General features: G+C 53.9%; 1 protein-coding gene and 1 long non-coding RNA gene across 10 annotated transcripts in view; one reads left to right on the forward strand and one right to left on the reverse strand.

Moving 5' to 3' along the window:
* Window positions 1-9129, reverse strand: part of Mef2d (myocyte enhancer factor 2D) — a 33182-nt gene extending 24053 nt beyond the window's left edge. The window contains exon 1 of one of the 5 annotated variants that reach the window (XM_005411679.2): window positions 8797-9129. The gene's annotated coding sequence lies outside the window, so the exon portion shown is untranslated. Of the gene's footprint in view, window positions 1-8627; window positions 8650-8796 lie in introns of those variants that run through there. The other 4 variants (XM_005411681.2, XM_005411678.2, XM_005411680.2 and 1 more) reach the window with 4 other exon arrangements.
* A 106-nt stretch (window positions 9130-9235) lies between these two features.
* On the forward strand, window positions 9236-14503 carry LOC102030669. 5 transcript variants are annotated; one of them, XR_001232194.1, is made up of 4 exons: window positions 9236-9559; window positions 11294-11430; window positions 11746-11939; window positions 13059-14503. It is a non-coding gene; the product is annotated as an uncharacterized LOC102030669 (long non-coding RNA). The 5 variants fall into 5 exon arrangements; XR_001232193.1 differs by having other exon boundaries at window positions 9236-9541; XR_264878.2 differs by having other exon boundaries at window positions 9236-9537.
* The last annotated feature ends 7543 nt before the right edge of the window (window positions 14504-22046 follow it).

Raw genomic sequence — 22046 nt, forward strand, 5'->3', positions numbered from 1 at the left:
AAAAAAAAAAAAAAAAAAAAAAAAGGTAATGTGAGGGTATGAAATTGTAAGTAAGGACTGCAGCTCAGAGGAACTTGCAAGGCTCACAGGTGGCTCCCCAGGAGAAGAATTCTAGTCCCTTCCTTGGTGCCAAAGATGGGGCAGCTGCAGGAGAAAGGGGTGAGCTGTCCTTCACTTCTACTTCAATTTCCATTTCTAGGCCCCACTCACAATGGTGAAGGGAGAAAAGATAGCTATTCTGGAATTAGATAAATGTCACACCAGGTGTGATGGCACATGCCTATCATGTGAGCATGCAGGAGGCTGAGCCAGGAGGATCAGAAGTGCAAGGCCAGCCTAGGTTATACCTCAAATTCAAGGTCAGCCTGAACTACATATCAAGACCCTGCCTCAAAATAAACGGGGTGGGGTCAGGTGCCACAGTATGTCAGATTACAGAGAGGACCTGTCGGGGCTGACCCTGGACTCAGAAGTAGTCTCTAGGACTTTGTCAGAAGCCACCTAAGCAAATATGGGGAGCTGGTGACCTTTGGGAGGACGTGGGGGCCCAGGCATTGTGCTCCTACCAGCCTGATTGTATTCCAGCCCCCTCCTACCTTGACATCTGACCTCTATCTGTCCAGTTATAGCACCTACATATCCAGCCACACCCTCTGAAACAGCAGAGCCCAACAGAGGTCTCCTAGCCTGTAAGGTCCTTCCTGCTATCTAACCACCATCCTTCCAACTATCACCAACTCTCCCATCGCCACCTAAGCTCCATCTACGCAAGAAAGGGGGACAGGGGCCCCCGGCCATCAGAAGCCTTGGTAGAAGAGAGGTGGGGGCGGTTGGGACGGTTAGTGTGTCACCTTCCACCTCCCTACCCTACTTCCCCCTGGGGTCTCAGGAGACAGAAGTGAAAGTGGCAGCTGGGGCCTTGGGGGCGGGTCAGCTTGAGAGCCGTTGGGATGAGCATAATGGCACTAGAACTGGGCTTGGGCTACCCCTGGAGCAGGAAGACTGCTGCTTGGATCAGGGGAGGGGCTTCCCATGGGAATGAGAAGGTGGTGTGTGCACAGGTCCCCAGCTGAAGGAAAAGCTGGCTGAAGAGGAAAAAATGGAAAGAAGGAGGGACAGTCTCAAAAAGGTGCTTCCTTCCAGGGCAGTCCTCTGTCCCCTCCTTTAAAGCAGTGAGACTTCTCTTCTCACCCACAGGACAGAGGCAGGGCTGCTTTGGCTGAAGCAGATGAATGGGGCTGAACCTGGGCTCCTGTAACCTGAGGGCAAAGAGAGAGGGCAGGGCTTGTGGCCTGGGTCCTCTGACTAGACAGCAGCAGCTCCAAGGCAAGGGAGGTGGAGGGCAGAACGCTAAGTGTTCACCTACGCCTAGGACAGGGGACCTCAAAGAGGCCAATCCAATCAGAGAAGCAAATCCTCCTAGAGACATCATGCCCTCCAGAAGCCACCCAGGATTTAAAGGGGCCGCTGGGGCAGTGGCTGGGTCTCCTTTGGACTCGAAGGACAGTCCTCTAAGCCCATGGCAGGGAGGGTGGCGGGCATCAGGCCGTGTGCGCCTGCTGAGGCGACCAGCCAGGCAGCTCTTACAGGATTAGCTTGCTGCTTTCAGGAAAGGTGCCAGGTGAGGCTGAGATGCCCGGACAGTGGAGAGGCCCTGCAGGACTGGGTGGAGAGGGCAGTACCTGCACAAGGGCATGGGACTCCATCTCCCCAGATTTGTGCCCCTTGCCAATACCTGGCTTCTCACCCTTGCACAGGGACACTGTGAAAGAGCCCTCCAACTTTTGCCAGGAGAGACCTCTGCTCAGCAAGGGTTCCCTCCATTCCTACGATCACGGCTCTCCTTCCTCCAAGGGAGAAGTCCTGCCTGTTGTCTACTCTGTCTGCCTGACTTTACAACTAGAGCCCCACCCCTGGGAACAGGTGAAGGGGTGAAGGCTTCCCCTCTCCCCTACCCGTCAGTCCCCTTCCCCCCACAGGCTGACAGGTGGGGGAGACAAAAAGGAGCAGCTGGGCCAGGACATCTGTCCCCACTCAGCCTGTGGTGGGGTCCGGACAAGGGAAGTCAGCACAGAGGCAGGCAGAGTTCAGGCTAACAGAAAGGGGTGCAGAACCGATCCTCCTGGCCTAAGCCACCATCATCTACCCATCACCGTGCATAACACATGCCTGTCCTACAGGGAAACTTTTCAGGTTCAAGGACATCCCTAACCACCTTGCTCCGTCTGAGAGTCTGAGACAGGAAGACCCCAGATAAAGGTGAAGCTCTCCTCTCCCCATCTTGCCTACTCGCTCACCAGGCACTTCCTCTGGGGCTTGGGAATGGGTCTCTTATTTGTTCTCCAACCCTCAACTCTAGGGAGCTGCTGGTGGGGCTGGAGTGAGAAAGTCATGAGGAATAAGTAAGCACATGGCCAGGGGACCTAGGAGGACGCACGGGACAAGGTACACAGGGGCAGGTTCTGAATCAAGGAGACAGCTGGATGGCAAGGGCAGGGCTGGGCTCAGCCCCTCACCCCACACGCATGCTGAGTCCCAGGCCTGCATGGCCCTTCAAAGCCCCTCAGTGTTCACTCAGGCCCCAGAGGTCGCTGCCTGGCAGGCAGGCCCTGGGCTAGGCTGGGCTGCAGGGCTGGGAGGAAGGGTGTAGCCACTGTCTGAGCAGCCCCCTACATTCTCCCAGGAGCCTCCTTCCTTTCCCATGGGAGTCAGGCAGCACGACCTACCTTTCTTGGACATGGTGACCCACTGCAAGATGGATACAGACTTGCCCAAGGGATGAGAAGAAGGAGGAGGCTGACTGCTGGGCAGTGCTCCCTCGGCACCTACACTGAGGAGAGGGACGGCCTCCTTCCCCAGGGGTTACACTCATTCCTCTGTGCGTCCCACCACTGTCCCCCTATGCCATTCAAGCTTCCCACCCTCCCCTTCCCCTCATTTCCCTGTGGCAGCTGAAGGGGTCTTAACAGGCACCCATACCAGGGCTTTGTGCCCTTCACTCTTGCTCACATACCCTGGCTTTGGGGCTCTTTCCCATGGCACTCAAATCCCAAAACGGTGCCTTCTCTGGGAGTCAAAGCAACACCCCTGAACTGCTACCAAACCCTAACTCTGTCCTCTGCCAGGAAAGCCTACTGGGCTGGACTTGATCAACTTCTCCTTGAAGATCTTCCTAGGCCTCCTTACCATCACCCTGCCTGCCAGGCAGGGTCCTTCCTTTAACCTCAGACAAAAAGTTTAGTGCAGCCAGGTGTGGTGGTACACGCCTGTAATCCCAATACTCAGGAGCCTGAGGCAAGAGGATTGCTGCGAGTCCAAGGCTAGCATGGGCTACAAAGTGAGTCCAAGGCCACCCTGAATTGTATAGCAAAACCCTGTCTCCAAAAAAAAAAAAAAAAAGAAAAAGAAAGAAAGAAAGAAAGAAAGAAAGAAAGAAAGAAAGAAAGAAAAGAAAAAGCTTAGAGGTAGAACATTTGCCTAGCAGACACAAAGCCCTGAGCTCAATCCTTACTACCATCAAAACAACAAAACGAAATCAAACCCTTGTCAGAGTAGGTGGTACATGCCTGTAATCCCCACACTTGGGTGGCTGAGGCAGGAGGATCATGAATTCAAGGAAAATCTGTGCTACACAGTTAAAAGGCCACCCTGGACTACACGGGGAGACCCTATCAAAATGATAATGCAATAATAGTAATGACAATAATAATAACAAACTTTTAATTAAAAAATAAAAAATGCCTCATCCCTCAAACTGGGAAAGCTTAAATAAGTTATTTAAATCTGAGATTCCCCAATTATAAAAAAGATTAGTTGTGTAGACAAACTATGTACACAGGTCACGGCAGTGATCACAGAGGGTGGCACAAAACAAACAGGGCTTCCCGCCTCCAGCTCCAAGGCACTCCAGAGTTCTCAGGCTTGGGGTCTGCACTTCATATACTGAAGAACTGGGCAAGTGGGATCATGCCTGAGGGGAAGGCTTTCTGCCTGGCGCTCGCCTGTCTGCCCACCTCTTGGGAAGTGGCCCAGAGCACCCGGCCAGGGGCACCAAGCCAAGGCCAGTGACCAGGCCTCAGGCACAAGGCCTCCCAGGAGGGCACGTCTAAATGAGTAAATATGGTCCCGCCTGGGTGTGGCCAGCCACAGGCAAGAGCCTGGGACAAGTCCCTCCCTCCCAGCCTAAGCAGAAAGGAGGATGGTCAGACAGCAGGCACCAAAGCCCTGTGTAGAGTCTGTGAACACATTCCCCTGTCCCTCTGCCCCCCTGCCTTCAACTGCCAGTGCTGGCCAGAAGTCTGCCTTGGCTCTCCAGGGCACTGGCTGTGGCTCTGGGAAAAGGAAGAAGTCACCCAGGCTGAGGGTCTGCTCCTAGATGCCTGAGGGCGCAAATGCAGCCCTATATCCTCAGACTGGCCTCACTCTTCGGAGACCAGAGACAAACCACCCAAACACCTGGGTGCTCAGATCACTGAAAGGCAAAACTCAGGGACACCTGGAAAGCTAAGGCCCCCAAGGGATGACTTACCAATGACACATGGCCAGTGTGGGGGGAACCACAGAAGGACAGGCAGGGAGGGATGAAAGTCAGCCAGGGCTCCTGAACTCACAAACCATGCTCTTTACTTTGCAAATAGGGTCCTGCCTGCCCGTCTGTGGTCTAACCTCAGTCCTTCCTGCTCCAGCCCATGCCCCTTGCTTCAGAGTTCTTGCTGTGCCCTTCGCCTCCTTGCCTCCGGTCTGTCGCCCCATCCTCACTCTCCAATCCTTTAATCATCTTTGCCATTTGCTCACCCCCACCCCCCACAGGGTGGCAGCTGCTCTGTGGGTGTCTACACACCCAAGTATGCACCCCACACCTTCATGCATGCGTGCCACTAAATGCTGTGGGCCTGCCAGGTGCACCTGGGCCTGCCAGTCTGCATGACCCCCACCTAGCCCTGCTGGGGAGCGCAGTCCAGAGGCCAGTCCTCCAGGCTCCAGGACAAACTCTCTTCACAATGCTGTCTGTCCTAAGCAGGAGGACAGAAAGGAAAATAAATATTCCAGGAGCCAAACAGCACCAACTCCACCAGGCCAAAGGTCAAGGCCTTTCAGCAGAGTACTGGAGAAGAAAGTGCTTTGAGATCCCCTTTTAAGGGCCATCTTTCTCTTCCTAACTCAGCTGTACTGGAAAAGTTCCCCCATCCCCCACCCCTGAAGTACCAGCAATTGAACTCAGGGCTCTGTGCATGTCCGGCAAGTGCTCTACCACAGAGCTACATTATTTACTTATTTATTTATTAAAGACAGGGTCTCCCCAGGTGTGGTAGCACATGCCTGTATTCCCAGCACTTGGGAAGCTGAGGGAGGAGGATCACTGTGAGTTTGAGACCAGCCTGGGCTACAAAGTGAGCTCAAGGCCAGCCTGAACTGCATAGCAAGACCCTGTCTTTAAAAAAAAAAAAAAAAAAAAAAATACAGGGTTACTCTGCGTTGTCCAGACTGGCCTCAAATTTGCAATCCTCCTGCTTCAGCCTCCTGATGAGCTGCATTGGGAAGTTCTTCCTGAAGTCTAAGCTCCATCCAGCCTACTGTCATTATGGACAGACAAGACAACATCTACCACAACACAACCAGCTGTCCAGCTTCTAGAACAGAACTCTTGGCATCTAACACCACCCTCTCCCCCCCATGAGTAAGTCACCAAACTGGGACAGAAGGACAGAAGGTTGGCTGGACTCCGGCCCCATGACAGACTCATAAAAGCCACCAGCAATTACAGTGATGCTAAGGCTGTGCTGGCCCTGCCACAATCTCCTCCTTCCTTCTTCCCTGTAAAAGACAGGTAATTGCCTCAAACTAGATGGTCTCAGAGCTCCTGGGCCAGCCATGGTCCCAAGGGGTGGAGAGAACCTCTCCACCATGGTGCTACAGACCCAGAATGTGACCCTTGATGACAGGTTCTAGGACTGCATGGGATCCTACATCACTTGTAGAACCTGAGTGAAAAGCAACTGCAACTGTCTAATAGGATGTCCTGTACTGCCTGCCCCAACAACACCTCCACGAAGGCCTCCACTGTCTGGCCTAGAGGGGCTGAGAAGCAGGAGCTGGCTCAAATGCAGCCAGGAAATGCTGGGCCTACATTTGTCCCTGGATCCCCTTCCACCAAGAGGCTCACAGGTGGGTGGCAAAGTGTCCACCAGGGGCCCACACCAGGCCAAGGCAAGCACTAGAACTGCATACCCAGTGCCAGTCAGGGAGGGCAGGGGGCCCAGCTGACCAGGAAGAGAAGGCTGGCAGGATGAGCAGAGGTCCAAGACTCTCTGCAACATGAGGGTCAGGGATGTTCACAGCAAAAGCCCCTTCCCAGGGCAGGATCAGATGAGTGAGAGTGGGAGGGGCTGGGCAACAATCAATAATGGCCTAACTGCAAGGCCTTGGCTCCCCAGAACCCCCAAGGGCCAGGGCACCCCCAGATGCCTTGCTGCTGCTTCTCCAGTCCCCAACCTGGGGAGCTGCCCTCCGCCTTCTCCTCCCTATCACACCTCCCAGGAAAGATTTAAAAAAAAAAAAAAAAAAAAGCCCTGCTAGAGAGATTATATAACAGCAGTCAGAAAGACTATCACATCTTCCAGGCTATGAGAAGAGCCAGGAGCCAGGAAGGGCAGATCTGTGAAGCCCAGGTCTTCCAGTATAGGGCCACCAGGCACACAGTGGAATGGACAATGAGGAGCACCTGCCACCACTCCAAGTCCTTCACCACTCAGCTTCAGGCACTGGATACAGCAGACAGAAGCTCTCGCCCAACACCCATGCCCTTCCCCCAACACAAGGGCTGCCATGCTCTCTGTCTGGGTCCTCTTTCTCCCCTTGGACCAAGGCCTCAAATAGCAAGGCGTGTATTTCTTCCTTCCTAGAGTTCCTCTGTACTACGCAGTAGGCCCAAAAGGACAGGACTAATACTCTGACATGGATTTGCTGTGTGATGTCAGGAAAAACCTCAACTTCTCTGGTCACAACAGTGGTGTGACTGAAAACTCCCTAGCCCAGAGAAACTCGTACAAGTATACACACACACACATATACACATGCAAACACACAAAGCTATGACAGGGGAACAAGGGACTTACAACAGAATATGATCATTGAGAGAGACTCAAAGGCCCAATGCCAGTCCTGGGGCAAGTGAGAAAAGAGCTACATACAAGCTCCAGTGTCCCCCGGTTAGTCCATATAAAAAGGTCCTCAACCACTCCTACACTGATCCCACCCCACCCCCACCTCCTGCCAACACACTGGGAAACCACAGGAAGGAAATTCATTCCCAGGCAGGCCGTGGGAGCTGGGACAGCCAGGCAAGTGCTGGAGTCAGTGTGACCCGATGGCCACAAGCGAGTGGACATCTGTGAATAGACATATTCTTTTTCAATGCTCTCCTCAAATACTAAGACCTCCCTGCTGGGGGCTTGCTGGGGCCTAGGAGAGGACAGCTCCCTAATGGCAGTGCACCTAATCTCATGCCGGCCCAGGCTCCCCTATCTCCAGGCCAGAGCAGCCCAAGGTCACCGGCCCAGACGGCAAACTTCCCATAGTTCAGGTTGGCCCCTGAACTGCCGTGGAGACCCACTGAGGGGATGGGAGTGGGCGATAAGAGCCACCCCCCAACCCAAAGAAACCGGACCTCTCAAGAACACAAATGGGGAAGGAGGGCTAGGCTCGGGCATACAGGATCTGCCCTCCCTGCCCGCTCCAGCCCAGCAACAATGCAGGAGGTAAGGGAGGCAGAATGACAGGCACAGGATAACCCAGACAGTGGCCCCAAGTGTGCCCCTACCCAGGAGTCCTCCTCTTCTAGAAGGAGCTGGAAGAGTGCAAGCGGTCAGCACGAATCCCCAGGGGGACAGCCTCCTTTCCCTGTCCCTGTGAAAACCACCAGATGGGAACAGGCTGATACTGTGGTGCGAGACTGAGTGCACCTTAGTCTGCTTGGCCCTCCCTCCTCGGGTCCCCCAGCGGTCTCTAGACTGACCCCTCTCCCAGCCCAGTTCAGCCTGCCATAGGTGGAGAGAAGACTGGAGAACTCCTGCCCAGATGTTGAACAGCTGCAAACTTCTGGCGGGGGGGGGGGGCTCTCCAGCTGGGGTTGCTGACAACCCTGATGAGGGGTCTCAGAAGCGGGGCTAGTGGGTCTCGAGGAGGGTCCTGCGTGCCAACCTCTGGCGCGACTCCGCGTCCTAACTCCGCAGGCACCGGGCAAGCACGGCCCCAAGACACACGCGCTCACACCCCAACCCACCACCCCGGTGTCATCTGAACAACATCCCCCTCCCTCCCCCGCTTCCCAAACAGCTGCGGCTGCCCCCGCCCCCACCCGCCCGCCGCCCTCCCAGGCCCCCTTCTGCACCATTTCGGGCCAAGGAGGAGGGGACAGGCGGCGAGAGGAGGGAGGGGGGAGGGCCGGCTGTTAAAATGTCAGTGCTCCGATTGTCACCAGAGACCCCCTCCGTGGACGGCGCCCCTGCCCCGCGCGCTCGGAGGCCGTCGTCACCCCGAATGCCCGCAGCCGGCGCGCCCCCAGCCTGCCCGCCGCCCCACCCAGAGCCTGCAAGCCCCGGGGACTTGCAGCCCAGCCAGGTCCCCACCGCGACTCCCCACACAGAGTCCCCTCGCGATTTTCCGCCGCGCCGCCAGTCCCGGCCCGGGCGGTCCGTTCCACCGCGGGGGACGGTCTAGACCCCTCCACCCCGGCCCCACGACGGGTGGGGGAGGGGGCCTCTTAAAGCGGCAGGCGCCCTATTTTTCTCTACTCACCAGCCCCGCAGAGGGGAATGAGGTGTCACGACGGGGAGCGGGCGGCCCTGGCCCCAAGTCCGGAGGCTCTTCAACCCCGGGAAGCCGGGGCACCGGGCGGGGGAATCACAGACGAGGCCGACGTCCGCGCGGGCCCTGGGCGGCGCCGGGGGTCCGAGCCCCCGTCGTGCGCGCGGGGGCAGGCGGACGGGCGGTGGACGAGCGGGGGACCGGGGCAGAGCGCCCGAGTCGCTCCGACTGTTGTTGATATTTTGCTTCCTTCCTCCTTTCGGGATCCAAAGGTAACTCCTCCAGCCCCCGGGATTCGAGGCCGACGTAGGCACAGCTCAGCCTAGCTTGAGGGGCGGGGCGCCAGGGCGATGGACGTGTGGCGCCACCAATGGGAGAGACGCATGGGGGCGGGGGGCGGGGCCCGGTCGGGGGTGGACCCAGGGCGCGGTCCCGCCCCTCGCTTCCCCGGGCGGCCGAGGCGGGCCGGCCCCCACCCCACCCGCCGCCTCCCGAGCTCGACCGCGGCCCGGGAGCTGCGGATCCCTCCGCCTGCAGGGAGGGAGGGTGAGGCGAAACGCAGAGACCTTCCCGGGAGGGGCCTGCCCCCGCGGGGCCCTACGAGCTGGCCGGACGGCCGGGCACTTCAGCCCCGCGCTCCTGGAGGTCTTCCCGGGGAGGCTGGCGGCGACACGCACACGACCTGGCGCCGCGCCCGCCCGGGCCCTGGAGAGTTGGGAGGTGGGGTTCTAAGTAGGTGGATGCAGGGGAGACTGTAAGTGGCGAACGGGCTGCGTCTCCCCCACTTGGAGTGTGACAAAGCTTCACTTAAGAGACCACGTTCTTTCTAGGGGCGGGGGTGCTACCTGGGGAGCTCAGTCGCTGCCTCCACCAGTGACAGCCCCTTCCCTCCCAGGCACGGCTGGGCAGACGCCCAGCAATTTAAAGCGACAGCTCATCGTTCTAGGGTGACCTAATCTTCAGGGGTGTGGGCCCCAGCGCTCTTAAGCGGAGGGGGCAATTTAAAGGGGCGGGACCCTAGGCCCCCCACCACTTCACAGGAAACACCCAGAAGTGTCTTATTAAAGAAGCAGTAGCAGCCTTTTTAAAACAATATTTTTTAAATTCCTAGTTGCCTCAGGGCGTGGCGAATGTTAAGTGTCTTACAACAAGAGTGTGGGTGTCCTGGTCTGGACGACTGGCCCATCAGGCTTCCTGGCCAGCATCCCTGATGCTTACAAATCCTGCTGCTTTTTACCTGGAGCTTGAGGAAATGTTGGAATCTGGCTTAGATCTTAAAGAATCTTGAAGAACAGAAGGCTGCTCAGTTCTTCACACACCCTGATTTCTATCGTTCTAGCCCTGATTTTCTAGACAAAGACTCAATTCTGGGTTAGTGCTGAAGAGACCAACATATGCAGAAAGAGGAGCATGGTAGGGTGCTTGGGAACTCTGACTGTGCCACCTAGCCACGTAGGTTCAAGTGCCCACTCCACCACTTATTCAAGATGTAAACCCAGGCATGTTATTTAACTTTGCTTTACCTCATGATCCTCGTGAGCAAAATAGGGATGGTGATAATAGTCCCTAATTCATAAATGTGGGGTGAAGTTAGTGCATATAAGTGGACCACTTAGTACAGCTTAGTACAGTGCATCATGCTGCATTACTTCAGCTCAGACCATGGGGCCAAGGGTTAGTCGGAAAAGACCCCTAGGGCTTGCCGGAGGGAGTCAAGTTCCACAGATTGTTCTACAGATAGGATGTATTTATTTGGACAGGAAGCCAGCAGGCTCCTATTGCCTTAGCCTCAGTTTCCAACACTTCTATCTGGTCCCTCTTTCAGGAAACCTGATTTTTGGTGTCCCACCTTCTCCCCAAATGCAGTTCCTCATTAGTGTGGGAGATGGGGCGAACAGCAGAGGATGTCAGGGCTCCCTGCCATACAGGGCTAGCTTGCCCCAAAGACTTCAGGCTAAGCAGGGAGAGCCCATCCATCCCTTCCCCAAGGACTTGGAGAACCAGAGATTTGTGCAAGGGTTGAGGCTACGGCAGTCGCAGGATGGGAAAGTGCCCCCACCAGTGGGGAACCTCCCCTCACTTGTGGCCTCTATTTTTAGTGCTTCCCCAGGCTCTAGCTGGAGAAACCGTTTAGTCATCAGGGTGTTTATTTTCCGGCTGTTTCCGACGTCGGGAAAGCAGAATGTTGAGACTGGAGACATCCAAGGCTGCTGGAAAAGACTTCTTAGGAACAGGCTTGGGAACACAGACTTCAGACCTTGGGTCCCAGATCCGGGGTGGGGGGGCAGAATGGGCAAGGGGGAGCCAAGCCCCCAAGAGACGGAGAGTGCTGAGTTCTCAACCTGCCTCCAGTTGGGAGGCTTTCCAAGTCAGAGGACCCTCTGGCCCCAGCTCTATTGGAAGGATTCTCTCCAAAAACACAAGCAGCCCCAGAACAAATTCTTTCCCAGGGTTGATTCCCAGAAACCCCCTCCCCATCCTCCTGCAGGTCTCATGGTGAGCCTCCCGCCAACCACAGCTCCAGCCAATCTCCCGTTCGCAGCAGGCCTGCCAGGGCTCTGATTGGCTAGCTGGTCCTCCCAGCCATGGAATGTTGGGTCCTGCACAAAGGAATGAGGAAGGAAGGTAAGTCACCTGGGGAGGGTATTAAAGGGCCCAGAACCTGAGGGAAAAGGGAGTGGAGGGAAAAGCTCAGGCAGTGAGTTGGAGTGTCCTGGACCCTGACATGCTCTTGTGGTAACTCACTAGAGAACAGATAAGGTGGTGATGCTAAAAGTGGCACAGAATTTGGAATACAGAGAAAGCTTCATGGAGAGGAAAAGTAACATCATGAAGTGTTGATTTCAGGGAAGACTAAAAGGGTCTAGGGAGTAATGTTGCTGGAAGTTAGGTGGAAATGAGGAATTCCTGAAAGTGACTCACTACATCTCTTCTCTCCAGGCCGCTAGATTTCTCATCCCAGAATCTTCTGGGTTTAAAAGGACTGAGCAAGCTCAGATCATTGGGTCTCATTTTTCCTACCCTACTTCTGACTGCCTGTCCATCTAGAGAAAAGTCACCTAGAAGCCCAAAGCTGCTGTAAAATCCCCTAGGAGCCAGACACTGGTGCCCACCGAAGTCCACTCCTCTCTGTAGTAAGTCTTTGTAACTTTATGTCTCTGTAAGTTTATGTCTTTGTAAGTTTATGTGGCTGAGGGCAATCTGTGTTCCTTTTTTTGCCCCTTCCCAAACTTCATTCCCTAATCCAACTTCATTTGGAAGTTATTCCTCATCCAGACCCCTACCCCTGACTGTTTCTTTACCTGCCCATGGTTTCATAATCCAGGGAGCTGCTGAATGGCAGCCTCTCACCTGCTCCACTACCATCTGGTCAATCTCCAACCCCCCTGTCACCACCCTCCTTATCCCTTCTATCCTCCAGTTTTTGAGTGATTGCAGCCAAGGCCATAGTCTCTCCCCACATCTGCTCCCTTGCACGTGTAGGGAAGGACCATCAGCAGGTGTACCATAGTTCATTGCACACATTCTGCATGGACTTGGTTGGCACCCTGTGCCTGATCTTAAGCACTCTTCTGTGGATCCTCTCAGCACACAGCACAGTCACTATACTGACATTGTGGTTTTCAGTTTACTCTTCCTGACGAGAGTCTGCGCTCTTAGAGGACAGCAAACTAACTCAACCTCGGTCTTCAAGGTTCTTTAGGGCTAGCCCGGAAGGAGCTCAGCAAATGTGTTGCAGAAATCTGTGTGTGTGTTTGTGTGTGTGTGTGTGTATATGTGTGTGTGCGCGCGCATGTGCAGCTGCGTTGAGATTATAAAAACTTTATTGAACACTTCTATTTGTCCATGGAGAACTATGCTAGCTCAGACATGGATAGGGGTCTGATCTGGGACCCCTACAAGCTCCGCATCTGGCCAGGGTTGGGGGAAGAAGGGCAGAATCAGGCAGAGTGCTGTCCAAGGGTGGAGTGACAGAGCATGCCCCAACTCGGCCAGGGTGCCTGGGGCCAGACTTGGGGCAAAGGGCAGAGGCCCCACCCCGGAGCTCAGGGGGCTGGGAGTGGGTGCCAAAGCCGGGTCCTGGGTCAGTGCATCCCCCCACTTGAGCTCTCTGCCCCAGGCTGGGCAGGATGTGGTGGCAGCTGCAGGAGGGTGGGCAGGATGTGGGGGTGGGGGCAGCTGTAACGCAGCCTGACAGTCTTCTCCACAGCTCCTCCCTCCTTCTCTCTTGCCCCCCCATCGGCCCCCTCCAGGTCACGTGCTCCCAGCTTGGTCACCAGCGGACTATTTCCTTCTCTCCGCGGAAGGACATAATTGACAGCGCAAACTCGAGTTACCACCGACTTTAGCTGCACCACTCCTTTTTCTGTACCCCAGGACAGAAAGTTTGAAGGAAACACATTTCTTTAAAGCTCTGATCAGCTAACTCGGGAGTGGCCCCTTTAAATGCAAATAAGCCACCTTCTTTCCCGGGTCCCCCACCCCCATTCCAACTTCGTTCCTCGTGCCCAGACTCCGCCAGCTGCCATTGACGTCACGCGTGCGTCAGCGTCGCCAGCCCAACCAGACGGCACGTGGGGGGAAGAAGGTAGCCTTAAAGGGCCAGTCGCTGCCGGCCCGCGGGTTACCGCTGCGAGGGTTGATTTTGGAAAGGAATAATGAAATGGTATGTGGGAAAATGTGTTGAAACAGAAAGAAATGCTGGGTAGACTTTAGGAAGCACTTTCAGAATAGGAGGGCGCAGTGTGTGTGTATGTGTGTGTGTGCGTGCGCGCGCGCGCGCGAGCGCCTGGCAAGTGCTAACACACACTCCACTAAACTATATCCTCCCCCAGCCCCTACAGGGTTTGTTGTAAGCCAGGCCGTTCTTTTCCATTTCAGAAGTTTGGGTATTTGCATCTGGGAGGAGGAGCAGAACAATTCTGAAGGTAAAGGAGGCTTGGTCTTTAAGACTAATGATTTCTGTCTTTCTTTATCCCTGCCATCCATGTCCACAAGTGCAAGGACTTTGTTCACTTCTGTTTTTGGCACCTGGAATAGAGCACATAGTAGATTCTCATTTAAGTATTTGCACAGTGAAAGTGTTAGTCTTTCGAGTTCTTGGCTAAGCCACCTCCTTTAAGAGGCTTTCCCTGATTGCCCTACCCTGCTTGTGTAGCAGACACACTCAGCTAAAGGCAGTCTCACTCTTTTGAATACAATAAACCAATATCTTGCTTCCCTGTGTTAGGGACTTCTGCCCAGTGATGGAGACCATACAATTTGGGATCTATAAGCTTGAGTTCTCACTTTGTTTATACTGTTATCGGCTTCAGTGACCTCCAACATGTCTCTGTGTCTTATTGCTATAACCCATGCATGAAGCAGTGTGACTTAGACCATACTTGCTATGAGTGTTAAATAGGAAAGTTTCTGGGAGGTACGTATTGGCACAGCAAGCACCCACTAGCAGTGAGGAGTGGGTTTGCAGATACCATCTCCACATTTATGGGCTTAAGAACAGGTCCCTGGGGCCGGGGATATATCTCAGCAGCGACCTGCCTGGCAAGTGCAAGGTCCTAAGTTTGATTCCCTGCACCAAAAAAAAAAAAAAAAAAAAAGAATGAGGCCCCTGCCATACTGATGTATACTCCACACCAAGTGTAACCTGAGGCTTTTAACTGGTCTGTTGAATGAATAAAGATGAACGAGTGAATGATTTCAGTATTTTCCAGAATCTGACTTCCAAGCCCACCTGAGACTGTTACCCAAAGGGAGAAAGCATTACGAACTTCCCTGCCCACTCTGCCCCCCAGATTTTAAAAATCTTCGGTAAACCCTCAAGGTAGTTGGGGTTCATCTCATCTCTGCAGGGGAACCAAAGGCACTGGGCAAACAAGCCGCAAGTGATTGGTCTAAGGTGAGACTGGGGTGAGGGGGGCTCTCCAAGTCCCCAGGAAACTCAGGACAGGCCGACACTGAAAGGGAGCTGGAAGAGGGGACGTTCTTACTCAGACGATCATGCACCTCAGGCCTTTTCTCCTCTGGCACCCACCATCCTTCCTCCACCCATTCCTCTCCTCTCCCTAGCTCTGTGTCCCACTACTCCCACCTCCACTCCCTCCACAGCTGCCCAGTGACCTCCTGTCACCTGATTCCAGAGGTACAGGGCCACCTTCTCTTGGTTCAGCCTGTCTTGCAGCTGCTTATCGATCTGGTTGTCAATATCTGTCACCATCTCTGAAGTAAGGGGTCTGACAGCAGAAGGCTCTTCCTGCCAGGGAGTAGCTAGGATCAGAAGGGAGCAGCAAAAGCCCTGTCTTCTGAGAGGAGGGAGAAGTGGGGGGACCCTCCCGCCGCTGAGCCCTGGGGGTACGGGAGGCTTCCCTGACTGAAATCTCCCAGCAGGCAGCCTTATGCTGGCTCCACCTTCTCTGCTGGGGTGGGGTGACACCCAGGAGCACTGTGTTCCAGAAAACCCCAAAATAACCTGGCTTCACTGTCCAGCTACTATTTCTGTCCATCTTACTTAATTATTCAAACCCAAGTTGAGGCGTGAACTATAAAAAGCTCTCCTACTTGGGGACCCAGGAGAGCCGGGAGACTCGCCAGGTTGCAACAGCAGCAGACCACAGGGTTTGGGTGAGGTCACTTGATCCTGCCTCAAGCCTGACAGTCCCCCTTGTGCTCATCCCCCGGCTTCTTCAGCTGGAGGCAGATTCTAGGCCCCTGATCCTGGAGCTGCGTCTGGCCGGCTTTGCTGCGTCCCGCAACCCCTGACTGGCCTGGGAGCTGGCCCATGCCCCCTCCCGCCCCCACTGCTTACTCCTCTCAGTTGTCCCTTTCTGTCCTGTTCCCTCGTCCTGGCCTCTTCTCCCACAGATTGTGTTGTCAGACCCAAGCATAGAGGGAGGTGAGACGGCAGAGGACATGCGGGTGGACCTGGAGACAGGGAGATGGAAGCCATGCCCTTGGTGGCCGTTCACTGTCCGCTGGAGGCAGAGAGTGCTGTCTGGGTGGAGCAGTTCCCGGCTGTTGCCAGCAGTGAGCCACTCAGAGCTCCTCTTGGGAACTCTGCCATTACAGCTGAAGGGATGGAGGTGAGGCTGCAAAACTTCATCTTTCTTTTCTGGGCTTGATCTTCACCTCATTGGCCCCAAGTCCAGTGTCAGTTTCCACTGAAGCCAAAGCTCAGCTCAGACCAAGTGAGAAAAGCAGATCTCTCCTGGGGCTTCTTCTGTGACCCCTCCACTTCAGGCCTTTCCTCAAAAGGGTGGAACAAGGATCATAGATAGTTGTAGTACTGGCAACATGGGGTTACCACAGTGACTGGCGTTTGGAGGTGGGCAGTCAGAGGACTCATGTTACTGAAGGGGCAACTAGAAGCTACACAGTCTGGCAGGAAGAGGTACAAGAGAGGCTGAGGAGCTGGATGTGGTGGTGCAGGCCTGCCATCTTTCTGGGAGGCCGAGGAAGGAGGATTGCAAGTTCAAGTCCAGCCTAGGCAACTTAGTGTGTTAGTGAGACCCTGCCTCAAAAATAAAAAAAAAGAAAAAGGGCTGGGATGTGGTTCAGCATGAAAGCCTTGGGTTCAATCCTCAGTACCACAAAAGAGACGTATTGTAGCATTCTTAGAGGCCTGAGAGCCATACATGTTTAACAGAAATTATAGGATGGACAAAGGGACTGGGGGGCATCAAAAGTGACGTTGGATTCCAAATGAGAGAGATCAGAAGTGGCCCCAGAGGCCCAGGGGGGAAAAAGGGGCAGACTCGTAAGAACACAAGGTGGGGTGACAAACCCCGTGGGAGGGGGGACCTCTGCACTCAGACAGAAGATGGGAAGGGGGCCTGAGTGTGAAAAGAGCCTTGGGTTTCACATCCAGCCCTATTTTGGGGTTATTCCCACACACTCCCCATCAGTAAGGTCCAGCCAGCTCTCTGCAGCCGGTGCTGCTCCTAGAGCAGCCAGGGGAGGCTGCAAGGTCTGGGGAAGAGGCTAGCTGTTGCTAAGCAACAGCAGGCAGCACACCTGGAGGGCACAGGAGTGGGCCTGGCACCACTTGTACTGGGAAGCAGAGAGATGGGGAGAGGAAAAGGAGCAGGCTGGGCAGAGTTCAAGGTCTCCTGTCCCCTCACCAGGTGAGGAGGAAGGATGCAGTTTGGGATCCCAGAGTGCTGGGATTGCATGTTCGAGCCCACCTGGTGACATGAAGCAGCTCTGGCCCGGGTAGGGAGGGTGGAGGTGAGCAACCTTCCCAAGGGTGGAGGCCTCACAAAAGGCAGGGGCTGGGAGGAAAGGGCAAAGATCAAGGACAGAAACGGTGGGAGAGGACAGAGCAGGACCCAAGCTGCTGGAGCACACACCAGGCCATTACCCAGCTGGAGGACCTTGCCCAGAGGGCAGGCAGCATGTCGGCAGGTCCCCCAACTGTGCTGGCATCTCAGTGCCTCACAGCTGACTTCTCTGCTATCTTTCACTAATTTTATTCCTGGCTTTTTTTTTTTTTTTTTTAAATTTTAGATTGACTGGGTTGGACAGAGGTCAGTGGGGGTCAACAGTAGGAGACCAAATCAGATCATGAGAGATTACTGAGAAAGAGTGTTTTTCTCCTTGGAGCCTGTCACCCACCTAACATGTCTGTGGGGTCTGGAGCATGAAGGGCAGCTGGGGCCTCCACTCCATGTTAACCCGGGGCCTCAGTCATCCCTGCTGTCTCCCCTGCTGCATTGTCACAGCTCTATCCAGAAGAGAGTCCTTTGCTCAAGGTGTTTACTGAGCACCTAGGAAGTGCTGGCCCTGGTTCCTGGGAAGCCGTGAGGGTTGGGTACGCAGTGGTCCACACCAAGCAGAAGTCCCCTACCTGTCTGGGCAGGCTCCCTCTCCCATCAGACTCTGCACTCCACAGGTTACACATACTCCATTGCAGCATCCTGCTTGGCCAGATGTGGTGGCTCATTGCTCTAATTTCAGCCCTTTGGGTGGATGAGGCAGAAGGATCACAAGTTCAAGCCCAGCCTGGGCAATCAAGCTACTTTGTAAGACTGTCTCAAAAGAATAAATAAATAAATAAATAAATAAATGGTTGGGGATGTAGCTCAGTGCAAAGGCCATGGGTCAATACCAAGGACCACAACAAAACACACAAAAATAGCATCTTGCTGTCAACCTGGAACAGTCCCCAAATTCTGTAGGGAACAGGCTCAGAAGTAGAGTCTTCTGTCTCACACTCCAGACCTTGCCCCAGGTTGTATTGCTGAGGAAGGGGCCAAGAGAGGCCTTTTTTTTTTTTTTTTTTTTTTAAAGGAGGGGGGGTTTTTTTTTTTTTTTTTTTTTTAAAGGAAGGCTGGTTTGTTTTTTTTTTTTGTCTTTTTGAGACAGGGTCTGCCTATGCAGTTCAGGCTGGCCTTGAGCTCACTTTGTAGCCCAGGCTGATCTCGAACTTGCAACAGTCCTCCTGTCTCGGCTGCCTGAGTGCTGGGATTACAGGCGTGTGCCACTATGCCTGGCACGAAGGCTGTTTTTTTGTTTGCTTTTTTGTTTTTCTTCCGGTACTGGAAATCGAACTCACGACCTTGCACTTGCCAGGCAGGCGCTGTGCCACTGAGCTAAATCCTCAGCCCCAGGAAGGCTGTTTTTTGAGACACGGTCTTTCATTGTTGTGCAGGCTGGCCTTGCACTCACTGTTTAACCCAAGCTGGCCTCAAAGTCACAGTGATTCTCCTGCCTCAGCCTCCCAAGTACTGGGATTATAGGCGTGCACCTGGCTAGAAGAGGCCTTCTCATTCCTGACCCACATGGAAGACAAAGTTGGGGGTGAAAAGGATGCAGGCTTGTTTTGCTTTCATTCCTGCCTTCCGTTGTGCCTTACCCTCTGAACAGCACTGTGGGCTGTTTTCCCAATCATACAGTATCGGACAGAATGACCTTCCTCACTTTACAGGTAATAAACCTGAAGGCCAGGTAGGTTAAAAAGCACATTCATGTTCACTCAGCAAGAAGCAGCAAGAAGCACCTGTGGATTTCAACCCAGAACTGTCTGTGCCTAGCCACAGCTTAGGGCAGAAAACAGCCATGGCGTCCTCATTGCTGAGGATCCTGAGTCTGGGTTTGTGAGGCTGGGGAGGTGGGAGAACACCACAGGACATGTGAGGGAAAGGGCACTGAAGGGCCCAGCATGGTCACACAGGGAGCATGATGGCTCAGATCCCGAGGAGGCTTGGGTTGACAGACCTTAGACCCAGCCCCAGCCTAGTCATTTCTAACTCTGTAAGCTCGAGTGAGTCACTGACCCTCTCTGAGCCTTCTGGGTTTCCTCAGTGATAAGGTGACAGCTACTCATAGAGGGCTGCAAAGATTTCTGCTGTAAAGAGTGTACTTCGGACTTGGTTGCCATGCAACAATGGATGCACCCTCTCCTTCCATCCTCTGTGAGAGAAAAAATGTAACCAAGGGGAGGCAGGTTCAGGAGGGGCGCAAAGTCAGGCACGGTAGCCCGTGCTGGTAATTCCAGCACGGAGGGAGGCTGAGCCAGGAGGATCGGAAGTTCGAGTCCCACCTGGACAACCTGAGACCCTATCTCAAAATAAAACATAAAAAGGGCTAGGGGGATAGCTCAGCGGTAGAGCCCTCCTGGGTTCAGTCCTTAGTGCTACAAAAAGGTGCAGCAGGGCCCAAACCTGTTGGTGTAGTACCAAGGAGCCCAAAGCCCGGCAGGGGTCTGAGGAACACCAAAAAATGACCTCTGCCACAGAGCCCTTCACCGTCTTCTTTCCGTTTTTCTTCTGAGACACATGTGGAGAAAGACAACCAAGGCGTGGAAAGCTTATTGGAGTCTGTGGCCCCATTGGTTTGGTGACTTCTGTTCTCCTGTCAAGTTCCCAGAGGCACAGGAAACTTGCACAGGCTGCCATGCCAGCTGTGTCCCAGGAGCACAAGGGATTTTGGATCATAGAACAGGAACCAGGTTGTCAGAACTGCGGAGAATCCCCATTCCACTCAGAGCCTACTCCTCCTGATTTGTACCCTAAGAAGAGTCTTAGGTAACCCAAAGATACCTTCAAGGTGGAGACATCTGTAATCCCAGCTACTCAGGAGGCTGAGGCAGGAAAATTGTGAGAAACTTAGGAGGCCTTGTCTCAAAAAAAATTTTAAAGAAGAGTTGGAGACAGTGGGATATGGTGATACACCCCTGTTACCACAGCACTGGAAAGGCTGAGGCAGGAGGATCTCTGCAAGTATAAGGCTAACCTGAAACCCATAGTGAGTTCAAAGCCAGCCTGAACTACATAGGGAGACCCTGTCTCAAACAACAGTAACAGTAACAAAAGGGTTGGGAATGTAGCTCAGCACCAGAATGCTTGCCTAGTAATATGAAGCTCTGGATTCAATCTCCTTCTGGCTGCAAACAAAACAAACAAACAAAACTAAAAAACAAGCATGCAGTGCCAAACAAAACAAACAAAAATAAAAAACAAGCGCTCAGAGCTCACCCAGGAGGTGAGTGTTTTTAAGCCGCCCTTGGGGCTGGGGATTTAGCTCAGCGGCACAGCGCCTGCCTGGCAAGAGTGAGGTCCTGGGTTCAATTCCCTGTACCCCTGTACGGTGGGGGCGGGGGGAAGCTGGGGGGCGGGAAGCTGCCCTTGAATGCTAGGGGCTCCTTGGGGGAGAGGGGAAGATTGCAGTACGGGGCTCTGTCTCCTTTGCCCTTGGCTTCTTTCCCTTGCTTTGCACAGCGGGCTCCGGGCTTGGCTGTTCCTTGAAGAGCTGGGCTGTAGCTGCGAGTATGTGAAGATCACCAGGACAAGCTGCGGAACAGCCATGCTGTGGATGGTGCAAGGCCACAGGGGTGAGGGGGATCTGTGCTGGCAGCCGTGGAGCAGCCAGAGGGAGGCCTAGCGCTCGGTGAGGCAGGCGTGCCTGCGAGCAGTGTCCAGAACAGCAGGCCAAGTGTGCACAGAAGCATGGATGGTGTGCATTAGTCACCGCAGCGCTCAGGGCCTTGGCACGACAGCAGCATGATGACCTATTGCTTTGGGGACTGACTGAGCTAACCTGGATGGATGAGTGTCCCTCAGGGCTGTGCTGGTGTCTGACGGGGTTTGGGTCAGGGGTCTTTCCAGAGTAGCCCACACGTCTGGCACTGGGCTGAGCGTCCTGTGGTGTGGGGGTCTGGAACAGCAATAGCTCCCTTTGCTCCCGAGTCTCTGGGCATGCAAGATCAAAGGACCAGACTTCTTACAAAGAGGCTAAGGGTCCAGTAGATCCTGAGATCGGGTGCCAAGGGGAGTCAATGTTGATTTTTTTTTTTTTTTTTTTTTTTTTTTTTTTTTTTTTTTTTTTTTTGGTTTTTCTCCGGTACCGGGAACCGAACTCACGACCTTGCACTTGCCAGGCAGGTGCTTTTGCCGCTGAGCTAAATCCCCAGCCCCCGAGTCAATGTTGATTTTGAGTGCTGGGCACGGTGGCTCATGCCTGCAGTCCCAACACTGAAGGAGCCTGAGGCAGAAGGGTCACAAGTTAGAACCCAACCTGGGTACCTTAGCAATTTAGCAAAACCCTGTCTTAAAATAAAAAATAAAAAGAGCTAGGGAGCCCAGGTGTGGTGGTGCACACCTGTAATCCCAGCACTCGGGAAGCTGAGGCAGGAGGATTGCTGTGAGTTTGAGGACAAACTGGGGTACAAAGTGAGTTAAAGGACAGCTTGATTGCATAGTGAGACCCTGCCTCAAAAAAATAAAAATAAATAAATAAATAAATAAATAAATGAAAAGGGCTAAGGGATGTCTCTCAGTGGTAGGGTACCATGGGTACCATGGGAGCAATCACTGGTACTACAAAAGCAAAACCACCAAACACTCCATATCACACACAGTATTACAAGACTGAGTAACTCATAAAGCAACACAAATCAGGTTTACTTTGGCTCAAGTTTTGTAGGTCAAAATTGAGGGGTTGCCTCTGGGGATTGCCTTTTTGTCGAATGTTCTGAGGTGCTCAGGGTTGTTAAGTAGCCAGAGAGAGGGACGTTCGGTGTGTCACTCCCTCTTCTAATAAAGCTACCGGAAGTCAATCATGGGGCTCCACCCTGAGGATCTATCTAACCCCAACCCTCCCAGAATCCCCACCTCCAACCACTATATGTATCACAATTCATCCTCCTAATAATTTGGGAGTAAAGTTCAACATGAGAATCCCCAGGATACACACACAAGTCACGTCCCCCGCATAGCAGTGCCCTAGCCGTGGTCACCTAGTGTTGC

Source organism: Chinchilla lanigera, unplaced genomic scaffold (assembly GCF_000276665.1).
Source record: "Chinchilla lanigera isolate Chin_1 unplaced genomic scaffold, ChiLan1.0 scaffold00144, whole genome shotgun sequence".
NCBI classification, from domain to species: domain Eukaryota; kingdom Metazoa; phylum Chordata; class Mammalia; order Rodentia; family Chinchillidae; genus Chinchilla; species Chinchilla lanigera.